This window comes from Balaenoptera borealis (genome assembly GCF_965194805.1).
Source record: "Balaenoptera borealis genome assembly, chromosome: X".
Classification (NCBI taxonomy): domain Eukaryota; kingdom Metazoa; phylum Chordata; class Mammalia; order Artiodactyla; family Balaenopteridae; genus Balaenoptera; species Balaenoptera borealis.
In genome coordinates this window covers 35,051,977-35,076,361 of record NC_138881.1, presented here as the reverse complement: position 1 = coordinate 35,076,361, position 24,385 = coordinate 35,051,977, and the positions used below count along the sequence as shown (strand labels likewise).

The window sequence follows — 24,385 nt, the reverse complement described above, 5'->3', positions numbered from 1 at the left end:
CTGTTGATTCCTTCTAGTGTAGTTTTCATTTCAGTTATTGGATTGTTCATCTCTGTTTGTTTGTTCTTTAATTCTTCTAGGTCTTTGTTAAACATTTCTTGCATCTTCTCGATCTTTGCCTCCATTCTTTTTCCAAAGTCCTGGATCATCTTCACTATCATTATTCTGAATTCTTTTTCTGGAAGGTTGCCTATCTCCACTTCATTTAGTTGTTTTTCTGGGGTTCTATCTTGGTCCTTCATCTGGTACATAGTCCTCTGCCTTTTCATTTTGTCTATCTTTCTGTGAATGTGGTTTTTGCTCCACAGGCTGCAGGATTGTAGTTCTTCTTGCTTCTGCTGTCTGCCATCTGGTGGATGAGGCTATCTAAGAGGCTTGTGCAAGCTTCCTGATGGGAGGGACTGGTGGTGGGTAGAGCTGGGTGTTGCTTTGGTGGGTGGAGCTCAGTAAAACTTTAATCTGCTTGTCTGCTGATGGGTGGGGCTGAGTTCCCTCCCTGTCGGTTGTTTGGCCTGAGGCAACCCAACACTGGAGCCTACAGGCCCTTTGGTGGGGCTAATGGCAGACTCCAGGAGGGCTCACACCAAGGGGTACTTCCCAGAACTTCTGCTGCCAGTATCCTTGTCCCTGTGGTGAGCCACAGCCTCCCCCCACCTCTGCAGGAGACCCTCCAACACTAGCAGGTAGGTCTGGCCTAGTCTCCCATGGGGTCACTGCTCCTTCACCCTGGGTCCTGATGAGCACACCACTTTGTGTGTGCCCTCCAAGAGTGGAGTCTCTGTTTCCCCCAGTCCTGTCGAAGTCCTGCAATCAAATCCCGCTAGCCTTCAAAGTCTGATTCTCTGGGAATTCCTCCTCCTCTTGCTGGACCCCCAGGTTGGAAGCCTGACGTGGGGCTCAGAACCTTCACTCCAGTGGGTGGACTTCTGTGGTATAATTGTTCTCCAGTTTGTGAGTCACCCACCCAGCAGTTATGGGATTTGATTTTATTGTGATTGTGCCCCTTCTACCATCTCACTGCAGCTTCTCCTTTGTCTTTGGATGTGGGGTATCACCTCTGGTGAGTTCTAGTGTCTTCCTGTCGACAACTGTTCAGCAGTTAGTTGTGATTCCACTGCTCCCACAAGAGGGAGCGAGTGCACGTCCCTCTACTCCACCATCTTCTACTTCATAGAGGGGGCCACTGCATCTTATCTGTGACCCAGCATCCTCAATCATGGGCAGTTTCTCTCCTGGCCCCAGATAAGAGATCCCCCACCCTGGGCCCTGTGCTTTAGAAGATTCCCACTCTGGCCTTCCACTGGCTATACCCTTCCTCATGGGGTAAAGAGTTCAGAAGGGCAAGAAAATGTACCTAGGGCCTGCAGAGGCTTCTTCCTTAGGGCTTCCCCCAAAGGTGTACCATATAGCTGATGTGCACCCCTAGCCCCAAGAAGTGGCCGTGGAGTGGCTGTTTCCAAAGTGGGGTGATGGAGTTTGGACATGGAGGCTCGTAGGACCTCTTGCAATGTGGGCTGGAGCCAGGGATAGGAAGAGAACAGTGGCACAAGGGCCAGAGGCCCACCCTCCCATGCCACCATGTTCCAGCACACAACTTGGAGGAGTCCAAGGATTCTAAACTCAAAGCTGAACTTCCAGACCATTATGAAGGTTTATTTGTCAAGGTAGGAAGACAGACCTATTTTATTTAACAATTTATAAACTTAATTATACCTTGTAACTAGTATACAAATGCTATGCAGGCCTCCATTTGGACTTGTGCCCTGATTTTTGCACATGTTAGGGATAGGCCTGGGCCTGGGGCGGAACCCCTGAATCCAATCCACCTCCTCAGTCTGAAAGGAATATGCCCCAAAGTGATAGTTAAGGAAAATGGAATCTACTGTAAAGTTCCCCCTCTCAAAAAAAAAAAAGTATCCAAAGTACATTTTGATGAATGCTCATTGTAGAGAAAGTACAAATACAGAGGAACATAAATAAAGAAATAAAACACTCATAATTCTGTACCACAAAAGTGGTAGCTTTTTAAAAATTTGCTTATTTTTATGAATGTATAGAAGGCTACAGAGCAACACAATGAACTATATCTATATCTCGGTCATCCAAAACTTTTCAGAAAGAAAATTTTCAAAATCTTCATTCAGTGAGCAATGTGATTGCTGGAAAAATCATATAATATTATTAATATCACCATTATATGGTGTCTTATTAGATTAGCAATAATGTAGTCATATTGTGGAAAAATCCTTCAAGAATATTAGCATGAAATAATTTCTTTCTGTAGCTTCTGAACAAAAGCAATTGAATCATGACCCGTCAAAATTATATTGGCTAGAATTGTAGGAGGGGGAAGAGTGCAGGAAGATATCAACTGTTTAATCCCAAGTCCCCAAAAGGCTGATGTCTTCCACTGGCCATGGGCGGGCAATGGATGAGAGTGGAGCAGAGAAAATGAGGTAGGGCCAGGCTGTGTTCATTCTCTTCCTCATCCATGAAGCCATTCAGCATTTATTAAGTGCTTACTGTATGCCAGACAGTGCTATGCCCTGAGGAGCTCACAGCACTGGGATGGACACTTGTTATTTTTGCAACCCAGCCTCAGTAGATCCTTCACATATAGTAAAAACTACCCCTCTGCTGCTGCTCTCAGCCTACAGGGTTCAAGAAACTCACCTCCACTTCTGGACAATATGAATGGCACATGTGACCTCTTTTAAGCTAATTAGAGACTTCAACCCTCCAGACCACTGTGATTTGTTAGAGATGGGTACATGATACATGCCAGGCCAATCAGGATCAAGAAGACTCATGTCTCAAATTTTTCCTCTAGCTTCAGGAAAAAGGAGTCTCTTTCTGTTCTTGGCAGGAGTTCTGAGATTATTTAAGCTTGACAGCTCCTGAGGAGCAACATATAAAAGCCAGAGAGCACAGGAAACCTGAGAATAGAGCTCACCCAAATAGATCTTGGAGTAACTGTATGGCAGCTGAATTAAGCTGCAACTGAAGGTGAATTTTCCAGTGGCACAAACCAATAAATTCTCATTTTGGTTTAAGCCAGTTGTTTGTTTTGTTTTGTTTTTTTGGACACTTGCAATCAAAATATCCTAACTGATACAAAAATAAGAGCAGATGATTACGATATAAGGTGACCTGCCCTGTAACAGAGGGATGGGTTATGGTGAGATTTCAGTGCTCTGGGAGAAGAGACTATCTCATCTCTTGGAATTCTCTTTCTATCTGGAGTTGGGGAATTCCAGGGGGATATGACATTGAGCTGGGTGTTGGTGGATGAATGAGAAGTGATCAAGGAGAAGAATGGAGAAAAGGCTTTTAAATATAATAAGCTTTTTAAATATAGGACCTGGAAGACCCAGATGGTTTTGGTGCTAGTGAGGGAATTGGGATCTTTTCTTGAGCAAGATTGGCAAACCCTTTACTGATGTAAAACCTGGGACTTCCTGAAGAAAGAGCTGGTCCCTGGCTTGTCATCAAAAAGTGTTCCTGAAGCCCTATAAACCCAGAGCTGGATCACTCAACACCAAAGTGAGCCCTTTCCCCTTCCCCTCCACCTGCTGACCCTTACCTGAGCCAGGAGCCTCCGGGGACTTGGGACCCAGGTGCAAGGTGAGTGGCCACTTGCCTCATTCAGGTCTTCTCCTCAGCAACTCACTGCATTACTCTCTTGCCCCGTTGACAGTTTCAATAAACCTGTGTCACAAAGGCATTTGACTCAGCCTATTAATTCTGCAGAGGGTTCAAAACAACCAGTATTTTACTCACACTTTCAGGGACTTGAGTTTCTGGATTGCCTGCATTGTATTGGCTTCAGACTTTTTTGAGGTAGCAGAAGCCCAGTAATTTCTTTCTGTTTGTATCCATTAAGACTTATGAAGGGGCATGCAACCAATGGGTCTAAGTTCCAGGATGCTGAAGGGGCCCTCCGTTAGAGACTCGAGCCCAGTGCGCTTTCCATGTGAGTCTGTTGGGCAGTTTGCCAACTCCACTCCTGTAGAGTTCACAGGAGACTCTGTTGGGAGTAATGGTGCTGGCACCTCACAATTACGATCACTTGGCAGAATTCACAAGTTCATGGAAGCATAGCGTATTAGTGCTGGAAAGTCTCTGGGAGACTGTCTAGTTTAACCCTCCAGGAAACATGAGGGACCAAGGCTCAGGAAGGGGAAGTGAATAGCCAGATCAGTTAAGGACAATGAGGATTGAAATCCAGGTCTGCTGGCTTCCAGGATCTTTCTAACATCTCAAGTCTCTTTGTTGGCCTAAAAAGATTTTTAAAAAAAAAAAGAAAAGAAAACACAAGCAAGCAAACAACAATAACAATGATTATATTCTGATATATATATATATATATCAGAATATATATATATATATCTGAATATAATGATTATATTATATTCTGATTTTTTTGTTCAATATATTTTGGTGGATTCAAGTGCATGCAATGAGCTAGTTTAGCAATTCTGTCCTAGCACCAGTCTCCCTCTCTCTCTCAGACCTTTCACCAAAGATCTTCCTAAAGCCAGTATGACAAGCTCTATTAGACGATACAAAGCTGGGACTGGGATGCTTATGGTGAATGAAATCAGGTGACATCCCCCCTCTCCACCACTATATATACATCCACTGTTTTAATAGAAGCTAAGAAGTTTGCTGGGTGAAAAAAAAAATCTTGGGGTTTGGACACATGGATATACATGATATTTATCTAGATGGTCTCTGGTAGAAGCATGATCTCATGGAGGGCAACAGAGCCCCTGAGAGGGAATTCCCTATAAAGAAAGAAGTGAAGCCCATTCAGTAACAAGAACTATGCCTCTGAGGCAAATGGTGGTATCTGGGTACAACATGATGGCAAGCAGTGGTGGGATCCTGCCACCCTGTGGATGTGAGTGCCCCCCCATAACTCACCTCTCCAGCACTGTGTGGCCCAAGTAACCTTGCCATGGGACCCTCACCCCCACTGATTATAACACTCCTCACTTCGCAAGACCCATGACATGGCATTTCTGCTTCACCGTGTCAAGGCTCAGTGGAGTTCCAGCATCACCAGCACCTGCCTAGCCCCTTAGGCACGGGGTGCGGGGCCAGCACAGAGCAGCTCTGCTGCGGAACTGGGGGCGGGCAGGGAGAGTAAAGTCTGGCTTGGCTTAAAAACAGAGACTCTTCGGTACCATATGTTTCTTCTCTAATCCTCTCAGGAATAAATAAGTAATTGAATGTGTAAATAATACAGCATAAGTTACTAAATTTACTTTCTTTTCCAAATGTTCTTTTAGGCCTCACTTGGGCCCCCAGCCTTCATTAGGAAGGTGGATTTTTGTTAGGAGTTTTGATGGCTTTAAAGTGTAGGAGAGAAAACACAAGATAAGGAGTTCAAAGATAGGGTCTGAATACCAGCACTGTTATTAATTAACCACATGACCTTAGGTTAGTCACTAATCCCAGCAATTCTTAGCAGAGGTGCCTAGAACATTCTAGGGTGTCATAATCACTGGGAGGTGTGCCTCAAGCAATTAGTTAACAATAATAGCCAAGTGCTGAAGTTTGAAAGCAATTTAAAATACATAAATTAGAGTGAATTTAAAGTAATGCCAATAATTACATCATTCTAATTTTCCTGCATTCTGATGTGTTTTCTCAAAGAGAGAAAGTATTAGGGAAATTATAGCCGGCGTTATGGAAACTAAGCATGACCCATCCATTGCCTCTCAAACTGCTGTGAGGGGTTGTGCAGAGGTGCTTGAAGTCATAGACATTGCCATTCAGCGCTAAAGGATGGTATCTAGAACATCCTTTTTAAATATATATTAAAACAAAAGTACTGATGCCTTCTTGAAAAGCATGTAAAATGTGCATGAATTTTCAAGATCACCCATAGCCTTGAGGCTACTTGGATATATATCCAAGGACTCAGGGATATATATCCTTTCTCCTTGGCTGCTATGGGTTCTGAGGTGGAAAAGTTTGTGAAACTGTTAAACTATGCCCCAGACAAACCAGACAGTTACTGCTCTATCAGTATTTACAATAATGATTATGGATTTTTATAGTGCCCACTAGTTGTGATTCTACAGTTGCTTCCATTCCCTTTCTATTTCATACAATAATACATTTTAAATAACAAACTGCAAGGAAAGACAAGAGAAAAAAAAGTCGTGTGTGGGCTTCTATATTGCACATGAATAAAAAGGATCTTAGGAACATTTCTGTCTATGAGACAATAGTTAACTTCCCAATAAAAGACAAGACAAAGCAATAACACGAGTGAAGTTGTAAAATGCTCTTCATGTTTATAATAAGATGTTAATTCTCTATAAATTCTACCTTTCATGATCTTAACAATCAAATAAGATTTTTTCTATTTTTCCTTCAATTTGCATGTTTACTACTTTATTAAATTTACGTATGGAATGAAAGTTAGGAAAAATTCAAGCCTCATTTTTTTCAAAAATAAGTTCCATTACAGAAAATTTGATTGACCACATTTTTTCTCTGTGTGGACCTCAGGGGGAACAAAATTAAATTAATCATAATCCTTAGTTCAAGACATACTCTGGCAGATTTTCTTTTTCGAAGATGGCTATAATAATGACTCTCTCACATACATATAATAATGACTCTCTCTCACATACAACAATGTGACCTGAACACTTCTCTCAGAGAGAAGTGGGGATCTCTGTTCCCACTCCTTGAAACTAGGTGGGACCTGCGATTTGCTTGTGACCAATAGAATGTGTCTAGGTCAGTAAAGGTGATGCAGCTTCCTCCTTGCTCGCTGGAACATTCAGGCTGAAGCAGCCATGCTGTAAGGAAGCCCAAACTAGCCCACCGGGCAAGACCCCATGGAGAAATCCTGAGATAATATGAAGAGAAAGAAACATCAGCTGTCCCAGCCTTAATCACTATCTGATTGCAATCACATGAGTCACCCCTAAAAACAGTGAAAGCTAATTGCTATTGTATCAAGCTACTAAGTTTTGGGGTAATTTGTTAAATAACAATTTTAACGGAACATGCACTGTCATCATTGGTTCATGAATGGTTCTGTGGATTGCTTGACTGATTCAAAATAATATAGTAATCTTAGCCCTAATTGGTCATCTTTCTGGATTTTTTTCTGATAAAATTTTGATATTTTTAAATGATTTCATTATTCACATATTTATAAAATTGTTATGAATATAATGTGTATCCCTGCCTCACTTCCCCCCTCCAAAAAAGTTTATAGTACTATTTATTTACCCTAGAAATGTGAATTTCCTCTAAATTTGGATATGACTGTGGGAGTGCATCATGCATGTAAACTCTACTCGTCCTTGCATTCCAGTAGCTAAAAGATTAGGAACTCCTGACTCAATCCCACTGAGCTTCAGTTTCCCACATGTAAGATGGCAGGACAATACTAACCCCGCCTATCTCATAGGGTTGCTGTGAGCACCTATTTAGAAAATACTGAAGAAAATATTCATAAGTAATAAGGATTTATTAGCATAAAGTTGTATTATTTTTACAGTTTCATTATATATATATATATTTTGCTGTCCTGTCCCCTTCCTCAGCTGGGAAGCACAGGTATCATCCTCTTTCCCACTATGTGAACTTGAAAAGTTGCTCTGTAAATGATCCATTGTCTAAAGACAGAGGTTTATATATTTCTTAAGGGTAGGAACCAAACCTTCTGTTTCTTTTATTTCCTTCACATTAGTAATGTAGTCACACTTTGTGCTTAATAATTTTTTCCCACCCAGATGCACCCAAATCTAGCCTGGCATTCGCACACAAACTGCAAAAGAAATAAAATCATGGGTAGGGCATGCCCAGCTTGGATCCCATTCTAGGAAGGGTCATTACTGAAAGACCAAGAGGGTCTCATTAGAAGGTGGTTTTGCCCTCAAGGCAGCCCCATGGCATGGCCCCTGAGGACAGGTTTAGAAAGATCCTGAGGTGCCAATCCCTGAGATTTCTAAAACTAACATCCAGATGTCCGTCTGCTGCACAGACACTGAGACGGTTGTTTTTGACGATGTGATGTTCCTAATTTCTATTCACAGCTCGAGTATGTCCCTGTTGCTTTCGGGAATGAAAGCTGGGGTCTTGGGTGTGGAAATCTCCAAAGAGTCGGCAACATAATTCTCGTTCCTCAAATCCCACATTCAGCTCAGCCCCTAATTGCCCACAGAACTTCTGTTTACCATGCAAGGATAAGGGACCACATGAGCCTTTTTTACCTATAGGCTGAGACCTCCTTGCAGAAGGCTGGCAATCTCGCCTTGGGGGATATTTCGCAGCTCATTATTTTTTCTCTTTAGATACGGTAGCCTCACTTCTGCTCATTAGGCTCCTTTCACTACATCATTGCCTGTCTTTAATGTGGCTGGTCTATTAAATAGCCCTCACCTGGCAAAGCCCCCCCCCCCCCGTGTCCCGAATGCAGCTCTGCACTCCCGCTTTCATGACTCAGTTAGGACGTTGCTTTAATAAGAGTGGCACCGACACCAGCATCCTGCATCTCCTTGTGCCACTGAGCCCCTCTGCAGCTGAGGGGGGGATATCACAGAACTCGGAGGACGTGCCACTTAGCGCTCAGAGGTTCCTGAAGGCTTTCACAGAAACGGAATGAGGTACACCAGAGGAAAGGCTCTGAGCAGAAATATTGGCATCCCATTTATTCAGCGCTACCAAATATCAAAAGGCAATTGATTAAATATTGATCTGACAACTGCTTGAAAAGAAGCAGGTGCTTCTCAGAATCTGGCAAGAAAACAGGGTCAGGAACACTAAATGTGGGTACTGCAAAAGCATGTCTGCAAAATCTCCGTGTCTTCTTGCCATGATTAAAAGGCTTGTTAGTCATGGGTGAAATCCTATAGAGGGTATGTGCTTCAGTGTCAGCTCATATTAAGCTGCATGAAATTCATGTTTCTTCTTTAGTCAGAATCCCTCACACTGACCCAACCAATGCAGTTCCTTTTGTGATCAGATCAGCTTCTTTGGACTTTTTCTGGAAGGTCAGCCCTTGAACCAGAACAGATCTTAAAAGGCTCGTGTTCTAGTCTTTGTTTTTTGCAAGAACAGAAACCCACTTGAGCTAGGTCAAGTAAGAATTGGTAGATTAAAACACAAACGTGTATGTATGTATATGCATGTGCATGTGCATGCATATAACAGATACATACATGTATATACCATTGGCCTCAAGCTAAGGAGTCTTCAGAAAACAACCCTCCTTCCCTCCCTCCTTCCTCCCTTTCAAGGTTATCGTGGGCTCTCATTTTTTTTTAATTAATTAATTAATTAATTTTTATTTTTGGCTGTGTTGGGTCTTCGTTGCTGCGCATCGGCTTTCTCTAGTTGCGGCGAGCAGGGGCTACTTTGTTGTGGTGCGCGGGCTTCTCACTGCAGTGGCTTCTCTTGTTGCAGAGCACGGGCTCTAGGCGCGCGGGCTTCAGTAGTTGTGGTGTGTGGGCTCTAGAGCACAGGCTCAGTAATTGTGGCACACGGGCTTAGTTGCTCCGCGGCATGTGGGATCTTCCTGGACCAGGGCTCGAACCCATGTCCCCTGCATTGGTAGGTGGATTCTTAACCACTGAGCCACCAGGGAAGTCCCAAGTGGGCTCTCATTTTTGCCTCTCTCTGCCCGTACATGGGTTTTTCTTCTATTTCCCCACAGGCCAGAATCCTCTTAGCTCACCTGTAACTGGCTTGGCTTTGGCTTTGGTTTGTCCTGGCACTGATTCCTGCCACCTAGTCAATGGCATGTTACCACTGCTGTAGGCTAGATGCCACTCGTGAAATGGTTGTCATTGCCCTCGTATATGCAACGTCATGGCTATTCATACTGTCATCACTTCAATTGAGATCTGAGCATCACTGATGCTACACATGCTAAATTGAATTGTTGTTTAAAATGTCTTCAGAAAGATTATACTATGATTTAGCATTGAAATGAAAAGGTATCATGTACACAGAAAGGCGTGTAAACAGAGCAATGGGGCATAAATTTGACATCAGTGAAGCAAACATTCATCATTGGAGGAATGGCAGCGATTTCATATTTTCTTGCAAAGTAACAACCAAGTGTTTACAAGACCTAAGAAAGGAAGACATCTACAAGTAGATGAAGGTGAATTAACATTTTGCTTCTGAGATACAAGCAAAAGGATTGCCTATCTCATGTTGAACAATGCAACTGAAAGAAGGAGAAATTGCCAAACCCTTCAGAACGGACAAAAGAAATTTTAAAGCTGTGAGAGGCTGGTGTGACCAACTCATGTGTCAAGCAGGACCATTGTTAAGACTGAATATCCATGTCAAAACTTCTCAACTTCTAACAACATTTGTTTCAATTGAGGGGAAAATAATACTATTAATTTGATCGAATGGCAAAGCACTAGAATCAAAACTTGCCAAACGGGTTTCTGCATTTTGGAAGAAAATCCTGGATATAACAGTAGAGTACTCTTTTAAGAAATTCTACATAATGGATGTTTTAGGGGGCATAGAGAAAGATCTTCTGTGGAAAACCACTGACATCAGCAATTCTGAGTTAAAAGCATTTCAGAAGAGTTAGACTCAAGTTTTAGGAATTTATTTTATTTATATTTTCCTTTTCATGTATACTTAGTATATCTAAAAGGCTCTTTCAATGTGCAAAAAAATAAAATTCCTTGTGATTTTTTAAAAAGCATTATAAGAGCTTACTTGGCAGCATTTTTTTCTTTCTTAGTGGCACATACAATAAAATCATGATCTGTCATACAACTGATGCCAACTTAGATGCAAGGAAACACAGTTGGTCCAAAGAAAAGTGAGCTGAAGCTGTGGGTACAAAGTTGGCCTCACTTGCTTAAGAGAAGATCTCAGGCCCTGGAATTCTGCTTTTTCTCCCACCCCACTGGCTGGAGTGACAACAAGGCTACACTGTCCAATATGGTAGCCACTAGCTAGCCACATGGGGATATTTAAATGTACATTTTAATTAGTTAAATGTTAAAATTCAGTTCCTTGGTTGTACTAGTCGCAATTCAAGTGTTCAGTAGGCACTTGTGGTTAGTGGTTACTATGCTGGACCACACAGATTCAGATAGAACATTTTCATCATTATAGAATATTGTATTGGACAGCACTGGACTGCAGTGACTTTGGAAGCCATGCATTGAAGATGGCAGAGCCACTCTTGGTCTGGGTTCTTGCACAACTGCTTGAAGGTGAGCTGCCCATTGACCTGGAGCACTTACCCCTGACTGCTGAAAGAGAAATAAATGTCTGTGTTCTTCATGCTACATTATTGGTGGATATTTTTAGTACAGCAGCTCACCTTGTGTACTAATTAATACCATTGGTTGACTTTTTACTGTCTCTCTTCCTCAATAGACTCCATTGGGTCAGGTTTTTCTTTTTTAAGAATTTAGCACAGTGCCTGACACAAAAGTAAGCCCTTAAAAATATACTGAATGATTTAATTAATAAATATGAGCACACAGGAGAGACAACTATAATTCAGAAGATCAGTAACGATTTCCTGAAGGAAGTAGTATCTATGGTGAGACTTGAAGGATGAATCAGAGTCAACAGAGGTATAAGGCAGGAGGAAGAGGGTTCCAAATAGAGAGAAGACCCAAGGGGATAGAACATGGACCTTTGGAGACAGTGAACAGGCAATAGGTTTGGATCTGGAGGGAATTAGGAGGAGAGAGTTAGGTTAGAGTAGCAGGGAAGAGATCATGATGAGCTATGTAAGCCATACTAAGATTTTGTACTTCATCCTGAGGGCAGTAGAAGGGCCACTAAACAATGCTGGTGCTTTTACTAATCTTAATTTTTTTTCTAATAAAATGAACGTTTGGGGGCTTCCCTGGTGGCGCAGTGGTTGAGAGTCTGCCTGCTAGTGCAGGGAACACGGGTTCGGGCCCTGGTCTGGGAGGATCCCGCGTGCCGCGGAGCAACTAGGCCCGTGAGCCGCAACTGCTGAGCCTGCGCGTCTGGAGCCTGTGCTCCGCAACAAGAGAGGCCGCGATGGTGAGAGGCCCGCGCGCCGCGGTGGGGAGTGGCCCCCGCTTGCCGCAGCTGGAGAGGGCCCTAGCACAGAGGCGAGGACCCAACATAGCAATCAATCAATCAATAAATAAAAATAAATAAATCTTAAAAAAAAATGAACGTTTGTTCTATTCTTAGATGCATTTGAGGGAGGAAATTCCCTGACACTTTGGGTAAACCATTTCTGCACTTAGCCAAGATCCTCATGGAAAGTTCCTCTGTCTCTAAGCTAAAGCTCTTTCTTTAACTAAAGTATATTTCTTTTTTGTTGTTTACTTGACCTAAAACACACTGGTTACCATTCTCTGTGCTTTTTCCATGCAGTAGAAAAGTCTTAGGGAATAGGTCAGATTCCTGTGTTATAAGTTAACTGGGTTGATATCAGGCGTTTTGCTACATGTGGTAGTTTCAATGACAAGGGGTCTAATACAACCAGTAAATAGGGACTGGGTAATAATGGAATCCCACTGCATTCCAAGAGATAGGAAGACTGCACCAAGTCTTCTCTTCCTTGGATCAATGATAGGTCCTATCACCTTCTTTTATCAGTGATGGTGGAAATCTTCAGCCTTTCTTTGTGAGAAGGATGATACATGGAAAACAGACAAATTTTCTGCATTTGCCCCTATTACTGAGGTGATTCTAACAGCTTGTATACATTCAAAAAGCCAATGTTATCAACAGCCTTCTCCACCTGCCTTTCACAGCTCTCTTGTGAATTCAAGATTTTCACGTCCGCCTACTACTGCACAATTTCATCTGTAAGACCCACAAAGCTTCTAGAATTTAACATGTCCCAACCCCTATTTATTATCACTCCCTTATCCTCCCCACAAATCTGCTCCTCCTTCTTATTTCCGGTGATAACATCTTATCCACCCAATTACAAAGTTCACAAACTTGTGAGCTGTCCTTGACTCCTGCCTTTCCTCACACTCCTCAGCCTCTCCATCACCAAGCTCAGTCATGTCTGCCTCCTAAGCATCTCTCCCACACGTCTTGCCCTCTCCAACTCCTCTAATGACTGCCAGAATCCATATCCTCACCATTTGCTGTATCTGGCCCCAAGTTCCTGCAATCTGGAGTGACAGTCCTAAAAAACAAATCGAATCACGCTAAGTCCTCTGCTTACAATGTCTAAATTACTCCCTATCACTTTCAGGGAAGAATTCACACTCCAGAACAGAGTGTACCAGGCCCTTCATGATGTGATCCCTGTCCACCTCTCTAATCTCATCTCTCACCCCTCCCCTTAGATTTCCTTGTGCCTCCTCTTCAGTTACTAACAGACACAGCAGTTCCTGTTCCTCTTTGTACAGTTTTTCTCTTTGACAAGCATGTACTTCCACCTCTTTATTCACCTGGAAAAATTCTACCTGGCCTGTAAGGTTCATCTTGGAGAGCTTTTACCTAAGGTTGCCCTCTCTGATTTCTAGGTACCCACCCTCGATACTCAGAAAACACCATGGTTATGTCATAACACTTAAGATACCATGTGAAATTGCTTCTTAAGTTGCCTCTCTCCCTGACTAGATGTGGGATTCATCAGAGGTAGGGATCTATCTCATTCATCTACATAAGTACGGCGCCTATCGCTGTACATGACACATAATAAACCACCCAACAAGTGTTTGCTGAATGAATATTTTTTCAAGTTTCATACAGTCAAAATGATAAGATCAAAAGCCACAATGGATGTGTTCTTATCTTGGGGATGAAAGGATAGTTAGGGGTTCCAGAGCCAGCACCAAACCCCAGGACTAAACCAAGGAGGTAGAGCAACCCAGAACTACTTCTGGATGGTTATGTGAAGATCTGGTTCTGGCAGGTGAATATATAAAGCTGAAGTAAGGGAGATTTGATGGCTTAACAACTACAATAGTCTGTAGGTGGAATGTAAGTGTACTATTTATGTATCTCTCTGTATTTATTTGTTCATTTATTTATACTCTTCATCAAGCCAGGAAAGATTAGAGGTAGCTTGTATAACTTTGATATAATAAGTTTGATATAATAAGTTAATCTAAGCAGATGTAGAAATCAGGTCAAGGGAAAATAAAGGTAAGGAAATAACATAAAGTCAAGATGATACCTATTTCTTTCCCCAAAAAATCAGTAGGGATGATAGATCACGTATTATAAGGTAAAATTAAAGAAACCCAACTATGTTCTAAAATATCAATAATAAAAACATCTCTGGGAAACAGAAATAAAACAGAAACTCAAAGCAGTAACTGAACAAAAGCTATGGGCCTGGTTGGCAATAGACCAGAATCAGGTTCAAGTTGAGGGGAGAGGGGTGGGGCTCAGTGACTATGGGTTAAACTGGGAGTAAGAGTGCCTAATAGCTCAGATCTGGTTGAAGCTACTCATGGCTCTGTGACTGAACTGATGATATCTCAATGTCATCATAAATGGGAGCTTTGAGCAACCGATATAAGTCATGGGAGTCTAGTGGGTCAGGTAGAGGCAACTCCAAAACTTCTAGACAAGGAGAAGTGACTGCATAAACAGAATAAGAAAAAAATAACATCAAATCCCATTCAAGATAAGCCTGAAAACAAAAACTCCAAATACATGAAGAAAAAGAACATTAGGAAAGACAGTTGACAAAATCAATAATAGGAAATGAATTTACTCCAGATAAAATGAAACTAACATAGTAATATAAAAATGACTTTAATATTAGAATGTTGGTATATCTCCAATCCCCAAAGAGATAAAGGAAAGAATAATATAAGAGAGAGAACAAGATATTATGAAATGTAACTAGGTGAAGTAGCTAAAATGAAAACTGAATCAGTGGACATGAAAAAGAACCATTTAGCAATCTTGGAAATAAAAAATATATAATTAGGAAAATCAATCAATAAATGAGGTTGGTTCTAAGTTGGACTTAATCAAAGAGAAAATTAGTGAATTGGAAGATAGTCTTGCATAATTTATAAAACACAGTACAAAGAGATAAAAGGATACAATGAAAGAGCAGTTGAGAGAGATACTGAAAGGAAGCTCCAATATACATCTAATTGGAGTTCAAAACAAGGGAACAGAATTTTCCAGAATTATGGTAATTAGAGAAAGATAGAAAGCATTCATATTAAAAGTTAAACCAAATTCTAAACAGCATGAATAAAAACAAATGTAAATTTAAACATATTATATTGACATTTCAGAACATCAAGGACAAAAAGAAAATTTTTAAAGCAACTTGAATGAAAGTTCCCATCCTTGAATTAGGACAATTTTTCTTTTAATCATCCTATAGGTTTATATTTACTATCCCCAAAGGTAACCACTTACTCCATTGCTTTGTAAAGCAATCCTTAAAAGGCTTGTTTACATCAACAAGTAACTCTTGCAATTGTGAGGCCATGCTCTCATGCATAATGACTAAATTTGCATTAAATTTCTTTGCCTCATTTTCAGCCTATTCTGTCAGATGGCCATCCAAATTTAGCATTGATTAAAATAATTCTTAGCTAATGTGTCTTGACCAAACAAGTATTTTGTTGATGAAAATAAATATAATAGAGAGTAAACCACAATACACAGTGTAATGGCAATGGGAGATTAGCTTACACCTGGCATAGCCTTACACTCAGCTATTTTTGATATTCTAAGCCCACAGGAATATATAAAGAATATTATAAAATGAATACTGTATATCTATCACCAGAAAAGACTCCTTTTCTGAGCAGTAATTTTGCGTTTTTAAATAACTGGCTCCTGGTTCTGGAACAAGATAGCATAGACTCAATTTTCTCTTCTCTTCCCCTCTAACTACAGCTAAACACCCCAGAAATAATTCAACAAACAATTATAAATGGACTATAAATGCTGGATAGAAGAAGACAGACTGGTTAGGGACCTCAGGACTTAAAGAACAATACTGTGGTAAGTTCCCCGGGTTTTTACTTTTCTCCTTCATTTTTAACCATGAAAAGGTAAGCCCAGCAGGAATTTAGCAGGGACACCCACACCCAGTGGCAGTGGCAGGCCAGTCTACTCACAGCAATGGTACCAGTGGAGCTCAGGAGGCTGACCCATCCCCTGCCCACATCCAACAATAGCAGTTGGCTCAATCTGTCCATGGCGGGGGCAAGAGTGGGTCCTGAGTAGACCAATCCACCCCACACCACACATCACCCAGCATCAGATAGACATTTACACAGGCATCGGCAGGGCTAGCAAGCCCCATCTTTTCCAGCCATCCACTTCTGCCACCTGAGCAGAACGTGACCCAGGGACAATGTCACCCAACCCTCTACCTAATGGCAAAGAGTCACCCAGGCCCCATAGTTCCTCATTCTCTTTTCAGTGACAGAAGGCAGCTCAAGTAGGCTCTTTACTCCTTCAGAGGTACCTGCAGAAATAGAATGGGGAGCCAAATGGCACCAAATGACCAATGAACAGGGCAAGGGAAATGCTCTTCTTCTCATAGGTCTGGTATGCTTCACATCCCACCTAAGAATACTGAGAGGCCTTGGAAAACACTGTTCATCCCTGCAAATGCCACCAGCAGAGATGTAACAGAAGCTCAAGCAGAGCCAGATGAATGAAACACACCAGAATATCATTTCAAGGGCTCAGAAAACTAAATTGTCACTAGAACTACAAGCCACAAAAGTAGGACAATACGTATAAGCTAAACCTAAACAGGAAAAATGCCTGCTAAAATAAGATTTAAACACATAGTCTCCTAAATAATATCCTATGAAACATTCATCAAGACAGACCTTATCCTGGGTCATAAAACAAAACCTCAATATATTTCAAAGAATTGAAATCATATAGAATATATTCTCCAACCATAATGGAATCAAAGTAGAAATCAATAACAGAAAAACAAAAATAAAACTATTAGAAATTAAACAACACACTACTGAGCAATCCATGGACCCAAGAGGAAGTCTCCAAAAAATTTAAAAATACATAGAACTAAACCAAATTAAAATAGAACATATCACCATTTGTGGGCCTCAGCCAAAGCACTGCTGAGAGGGAAACTTATAGCACTAAATACTTATATTAGAAAAAAGGAAAGAACTCAAATCAATAATCTAAGTTCCTACTTCAAAAAGCTAGAAAAAGAAGAGCAAAATAAAGCCAAAGTAGGCGGATGGAAGGAAATAATAAAAATAAGAACAGAAATAAATGAAATTGAATACAGGAATACAGAGAAAATCAATGAAACAAAAAGCTGGTTCTTTGAAAAAACAATCAATAAACCTCTAGCAAAGCTGACATATAAAATGAGAAGAGACACAAATCACCAATATCAAGAATGAAATAGGGGATATCATTATAGATCCTGCAGCTATTAAAGGATAATAAAGGAATACAGCAAACAACTTTGCTCTCATACATTTGACAACTTAGAAGAAATTGACCAATTCCTCAAAAACTGTGAACTAACAAACCTCAATCAAGATGAAATAGATAACCTGAACACTACTATAACCATTAAATAAATAGAATTTGTAATTGAAAACTCCCCAGAAAGAAGTCCCTTGCCCCAGGTGGATTCACTTAAGAATTTTACCAAACATTTAAAGAAGAATTAACACCAATTTTACCCAATCTCTTCCAGAAAATAGAAGAGGAAGCAACACTTCTCAACTCACGTTATGTGGCCTGTATTATATAGATACCAAAACCAGAAAAAGACAGTACAAAAAAAGAAAACTACAGACCAATATCCTCATGAACTCAGAACTTTTAAAAATCCTCAACAAAATATTATCAAATACAATCCAACAATGTATACAAATAATTATATACCACGATCGAGTGTGATTATTCCAAGAACGCAAAGGTGGTTCAACATTCAAAAATCAATCAGGGGACTTCCCTGGTGGCGCAGTGGTTGAGAATCCGCCTGCCAATGCAGGGGACACGGGTTCGAGCCCTGGTCTGGGAAGATCCCACATGCCGCGAAGCAACTAGGCCCGTGAGCCACAATTATTGAGCCTGCGCGTCTGGAGCCTGTGCTCCGCAACAAGAGAGGCCGCGATAATGAGAGGCCCGCGCACCGCGATGAAGAGTGGCCCCCACTTGCCGCAACTAGAGAAAGCCCTCACACAGAAACGAAGACCCAACACAGCCATAAATAAATAAATAAATAAATAAAAATTTTTTAAAAACCTGTATATGAATATTCATACTAGTTTTATACATGATAGCCAAAATCTGTAAACAACCCAGACATTCCTCAAGGTGAATGGTTAAACAAACTGTCATACACCCACACTGTGGAATACTGTTCAACAATAAAGAGGAATGAACTATTGATACCTATAAAAACTTGAATCAAATTTGATAGAACTATGCTGAGTCTTTCACTCAGTCAATCCGAAAAGGTTACATGCTATATGATTCCATTTATGCAACAAATGACAAAATTTTAGAAATGGAGGACAGATTAGAGGCTGTCAAGGGTTAAAGATGGGGCAAGGTAGAGCAGGAGGGAAGTGGAGATAGCAACAGAGGGATCCTTGTGGTAATGGGACTGTTCTGTATCTTGACTGTGTGGTGAATACACGAACCTACACAGGTGATAAAATTGCACAGATCTAAGTACATGCAAACACAAATGAGTGGAAGCAAAATATAAAGACTGGTGGATTATATCATGTCAATATCCTGGTTGTGATAATGTACGACAGTTTTGCAAGATGTTACCATTGGGGGAAACTGGATAAAGGGTACAGGGGATATTTCTATATTATTTCTTTTAATTGCATGTGAACCTACAATTGTCTCAAAATAAAAACAACAACACTACAAATCAGAGCTTCCTCCCCACTTCCCTTCCCCTGCCCCCTACCCCCAGCTAGTTGCTAAACATTTACCAGCACACAGATCCACTTCCCTTTGGAGAATGAACTTTGTGTTAGTAAAACTTGGTGTGGTTTTTTTCTCTGAGTGCCTCACAGAAGACAGAGTAGATGGCTGGAGGCAATGGAGGAGGCTGTGGCCTTGGGAGAGTAGTTTTACTTCCCTGGGCCTTAGTTTTCCTCACCTGTAAACTGGAGACTTAGTACTAGAGGGAAGGAAAATGAATACTTATAGAGAACCTACTTTTATCTACGTCTCCTTCCCTCATCCTCTAGCAAGCCCAATGAGCCATACAGAATGAGTCTCCAAGTTTCCAATAAAGAAACAGAGGCTGAGAGACACGTCTACCAGAGAACAGAGCTGGGGTTAGAGTCTACATCCAGGCACTTTTCATTACTGCCTGCTGCCCTGGAAGCCTATCCAATTCTCTGACACTATACCCTACAAGGCGGCCTTTCCCAGTGGAAAGTGAGCTGGACTGGGAATGCCCGACCCTCTAAGTGCAAGTAGGGAATGGCTGCAAAGGACTCAGCTTGATCCCCCCAAGCACATACGGTGGCACCAGAAGCCACAGATTTCCCAGGCCAGCCTCCCTCCATGTACGCTGTGGAGCTCCCAGGAACAGCTGTTAATTTCCCCCTGGTTGGTTGTTCCCTATTGTTGCCTACAGAACAAACCCAAAACAGCTCCAAAGGCTGAGCATTCTCCCCTTAGGGGGCAGGCAGGGGATCATGGTCATCCATGGACCGTGGATGACAATGTCCAGGGGTATAACATTGGTACTAGCTCATGCGGAAGGAAAGAAGTGTCTCCTTAGGTTGGAAAGCACATTGCCCAACAAAGACTACCTTCCAACCAATCTCTTTGGTGTTTTCCTCACAAAGTCTACAGGTTGGCTACCCAAGATCATCAAAGGTAAGGCAGTTCGGTGGTTAGAGCCCTGGGCTGCGGGTCAGGAGACACAGACTTTACCCAGCCCTGTGACTTCCTCTAAGACCCTGGACGAGCCATGCTCCCCTTCTGGGATTCAATGCCCTTATCTATAAAATGAGGGGTTCTGATTAGTTGTTCCCTAGTCCTCTCCAAGCCCTGCCAGCCAGCCCTCATGTTCAAGGTTAGCTCTAAGACCTGTAAGCAGGGCCTGCCTGAATCCACCACAGCTCACAAATATTATTGGAACAGAAGTCCTAGTCGAATTTCATTTTTCTTCCGAGGCTGTTTATTGCCTAACAAAATGTATTTAGTGGTAAATTTGTGACTGTGATGTTAACTGTAGGCTACAAGCCCACAGACAAAAAAAAAAAAAAAAAAAAATAGGGGAGGGGTGGAGAGCACGAGCACAGAGCCCAAAGAGGGAGGGCCATCCAGAGGGTCGGGAAACCTCGAATTCACAGGAGTGTCTTATAAACACAGGCACCATTTCCTTACTTATTCACATCCTCTGCCCTGTCTGGGTTCCGCGTGGTCTCCACTTCTTGTTAGCGTTTCAGCTGCATACCAGGCCCCAGCTGGCAGTGGCTAATTGCAATCAGCAGGTGAGAAATGTAGGTTCTCCGAAAAGGAATTATCTCCAGCGCTGGGAACCATTCTGGGAAATGTAACAGACCTGGGAAGAGAGGGGGAGATGTTTAAAACCTGAACTTCTGTGAAAAGCATTAATTGAAAAAGACAGCCCCGCGCACCAGGAACCCATGACTCGCTCGCCTGAAAATATAATGAAGCAACTTAGTGTGGAAGGAAAGACGGGGGAGCATTTCCATTTCTGCAAAAGCAGCTCCTGCCTCGTGCACATAAGCCCTGCCTGCCCTCTTTTTCCAGGACACCCAGAGAGCACAAAGGCTGCCTCTTGTAGTCTCGTCTTTTACCTTACATTCTTCTGCATGAGCAAAGTCACTGCACGAAGCTGAGGACTTTTCATTTGTTTTTATTTAGGTTTTCGAGAAAGATGTAAAGCCCTCTACTCCGGAGCAGAATGACTTGAGGAAGCAAGTTCAAAATCGGTTCACAATCTCTTGAGGTCGCGGAACACCCAGCTGCTTACTCAGCCTGGTGCCAAGTGAGGGAGACGGGACATGGGTGCAGCCACATACCCTGAAAGGCTGGTTAGCTACTTGGGGAAGCAAGCCCGGTGTCAAGGAGCAAGGTCTGGAGGTGCCTGTGTCCTCAGCCCTGGGCTGCTCTCAGTGGGTCCTATCAGGGGCCCCTGGGGAGAGTAGAAAGGCCCCGGGTGGCCCCTATCAACACCTGCCTGCTCACCCACAGAATCAGTTTCTCTCTGTGCCTTATCAGGAAAGGGAGTGAAAAGCGTACCGGAGGGGTGATTTGAATTTCATTTTCTCACTCTGTCCTCCTGTGGGGAACGCCGCGTGATGCTGCATGCTGATGCAAAGAAAATTGTCTCTGCTCGCTGGGCTTTCCGGCTGGGCGTGGGCAGCTCACATTGCACTGGGCAGTGGGGCAGCCTGCAAACCGCCTGGGGGATCATACAACAGAGGCGGGCTGGGGGGCTGGCCCAGCAGCGTTTCCAGAGAAGCCGGGTGTGATTTGGCAGGCCCCAGAACCCCTGTGTCCTCATCTACAAAGTAAGTGAACTGCACGCTGCGCCCCTTCACCTGACTTCAGTGCGCAGCTTCCATAAAAGGGAAGTGATAAGGCGTGGCTTAAAACACAAAAGATTCCTTCCCCCAAAGGAATGTCCACTGGGGTTTTGGGAAGGGTGGGCGGCTCGGGTAACCCTTCCTTTTGGTTGTTTGTAGGCCAAAGGAGAGGGAGAGGCTAGGCTCTGGAGCTGATCTCAGATGAAACCCCAGTCCCTGGTGGGAGGTCAGACTGAGGACAGAGACTCAGGGCAGGCCAGCTGGGGAATCCCTGGGGGCCGAAGGAATGTCAGTGGAGAGATTAAAGTCTCTAGGGGAGGAGATAAAGAGGCCTGGAGACCTTTCAGCCTTGGAGCCAAACCCCAGGCTTTGTGATCAAAAGACAAATAAACAGCCATTCCCACCGGGTTTCTCAAACCTGCTGAGCGGCACAAATGTTTCCTCCTTATAAACAAGCTTACCTGCAGAAGGCGAAGAAAACTAGACCCTGAGATCACACGCAGTTTTTGGCAGACCCCTTAGGAGAAACTGCCGCAGACAGCCTATCAAGTGCTCTTCTCACATCTCTCGGAAATAAGATGTCAAAGTTTGAACAGAAACCACGAACAAACAAAGTCGGCCCGGTGCTTCATGCCAGCTTCCCCATCCTGACACAGGGCAGCTTTCGAATATGAGCTGCAGCCTTAGAAGCTGCTGACAGGATTTTTACAGTGGCCAGTGAGTCGAGAAGGTAAGCAGAGAGAGGGAGCCACCCGTGGCCTCCTTTCGACAAATACTGGGCTCTGTACGTCTGTGTTACACAACTCTAGGAGGCACGATTGTCGGCACAGTCTGTGGAGTCGTGTTTCAGGAGGTGTCAAGGGCGAATACAGTGCTAACAGCGCCCTGCGGAGTGATGCGAGGCAAAACAAACATCCACTGCGTGGGAGAGGGATGGAGAGTGGGGGAGGGCTGAGATTTATAGTGGGGTAGTCAGAGAAGGCTCATCGAGATGAAGTGACTTTTGAGCAAAGAGGAACAGGAGTGAAGGAGTGAGTCTTGCCAGGAGGCTCTCTGGGGGGGAGAGGGACCCAGGTAGAGGGGATGGTGAGTGCGAAGTTCTGAGGTAGAAGAGTGCTTGGCAGACGCAAAGTACACCCTGGGAGCCAACAGAGCTGGAGTGGAAAGACAAGGGGCGTGGCCATAGATCCTGAATGCAGTAGAGAATCACAGAACATCACAGCAGGTGCCCCAAGCCACCCCACCAGCCTGCTCTGCCGGGCTGACATCTCAATAGCCACCTCTGGGGGCCTGCGGGACTCTCTGGTTCCCCATTAACTAACAACTAATCCCTGATACGGTTCTGTTTAATTACTAACCGACTAGGGGTGAATTCAGCTCCACCCCTCTGACTTCCTGGACTTCAGACCTCCTAATATTTCATCTTGGGGATGGAGACGTGTGGAAAGAGGGAGGGTGACTTAAAGGTGTCCCTCTCTAACTCCCCAAGTCCCACGGCAAACGGTGTCACCACACACGGCCTGATTCAATACACGTTGGCTGACCTTTCCTCACCACCTTTCCCACACTAAGAATGGCAAAACCACTGGAGAGAATTAACTGTATCCGGGACTCATCCGATGGTGCTCAGAATCTCTCGCCCAAGCACCCAGGATTGATTCAGTGTCTATCACACTTAAGTACTCTGCTCTGGCCCAAAGAGTAATGCAAACACGGCGTACCCTGCACAGTGTGAGATGGGGCTTGGGGGGTGAGGCAGGCATTTTGATGACAAATTCTTGGCTGGATGCCCTGAGGACTTCCTTGGCCAGAACCTCCCCATTTGCTTTTCAGCATTTATCAATACTATCATTGCACCAGGCTGATAGAACCTCTAAGCAGAGGTGACACTGGAAGCACGAAGCACGTTGTCCTGGAAGCCTAGGGCCCTGGGTTCTGCAGCAAACAAAGTTGTGGGACTGTACTGGTTAGGGTTGGGTCTGACGCAGAAACCCCTCCGAGGCTACAGAGTAAGGGATTTATGAGAGGGCAGAAGCCTCCACGGTTGCGGGAACTGTTAAGCAGCGTGCTAGGGCTGCTGCCCCGCGTCCCCTGTTAAGCCTGAAGCCAGCAGGGTGGATGGGAGGGAGGGAGAGATGGGTGGCCTCTAGCCCAAAGCTGCACATGCGCCCGCCTGCCCCGGTGCTCCGGGGAGCGGCAGGGGCCGCCGCCCACAGCGACCATAGACATGGCTGCTCCTTCACTTCCACCTTCCAAATCTCACCCCGTTGCTCTTCTGGCCAACCCTAACCATAGAGGCAAAGGAGAAGAATTCCGTGAAAGGTAGTTCCAGCTTAGCCGCTACAGTACAAAGCCACCACAGTGACTTTGACCTCAGGCCTGTTTCCTCACCTACAACACCCAGGGTTTGGCCTGAAGGAAACTGTTGGGAACATCCTTGTTACAGTGATAAGGTCTTTTTTTTTCCCCTCACTGGGGAGCCAGGTCAACCCGCATTGTGGGCAGAGGTGCCAAGAGCGCTGTTGCAACATGGGGAGTCTTCACGGGCTGGAAAGAGTCCAGCGTCTTGGCCTTAATCCTCAGAGGAAGTCATTGTTCTGTGGGCGCACACAGATTGCCTCATTCCCCACCCCAACCCCCCCCCCCTTACCCGAGGCCCGGAGGAGTGAGGCATTATCATCTGTCTTCCCTGGCAGGAAACCTCAGAGCCAGCATGCTGCTGGACCGGCCCCAGTCACCTGCTGAGGTGGTGGCAGCAGGTGACAAAGCCCAACCTCTGTCTCTAGCAATCAGGCTGAGAAGTCCCAGGAGGTTGCAGAAAGATTTTGAGGCTGCACACAGTTCAATTAACAATCTGGACCCAAACATATTCACTAGGAGTTCACCTTCCAGGT

At 43.6% G+C, this 24,385-nt stretch overlaps 1 long non-coding RNA gene across 2 annotated transcripts in view; it reads right to left on the bottom strand.

Moving 5' to 3' along the window:
* The window catches only part of LOC309621171, a 132,863-nt gene extending 109,253 nt beyond the window's left edge, over positions 1-23,610 (bottom strand). For both annotated transcript variants that reach the window (XR_014239782.1, XR_014239783.1), the window contains exons 1-2: positions 20,323-23,610; positions 3,584-3,708 (exon numbers count right to left, since the gene is read on the bottom strand). This is a non-coding gene — a long non-coding RNA (uncharacterized lncRNA). The remainder of the gene's footprint in view (positions 1-3,583; positions 3,709-20,322) is intronic.
* Positions 23,611-24,385: the final 775 nt, after the last annotated feature.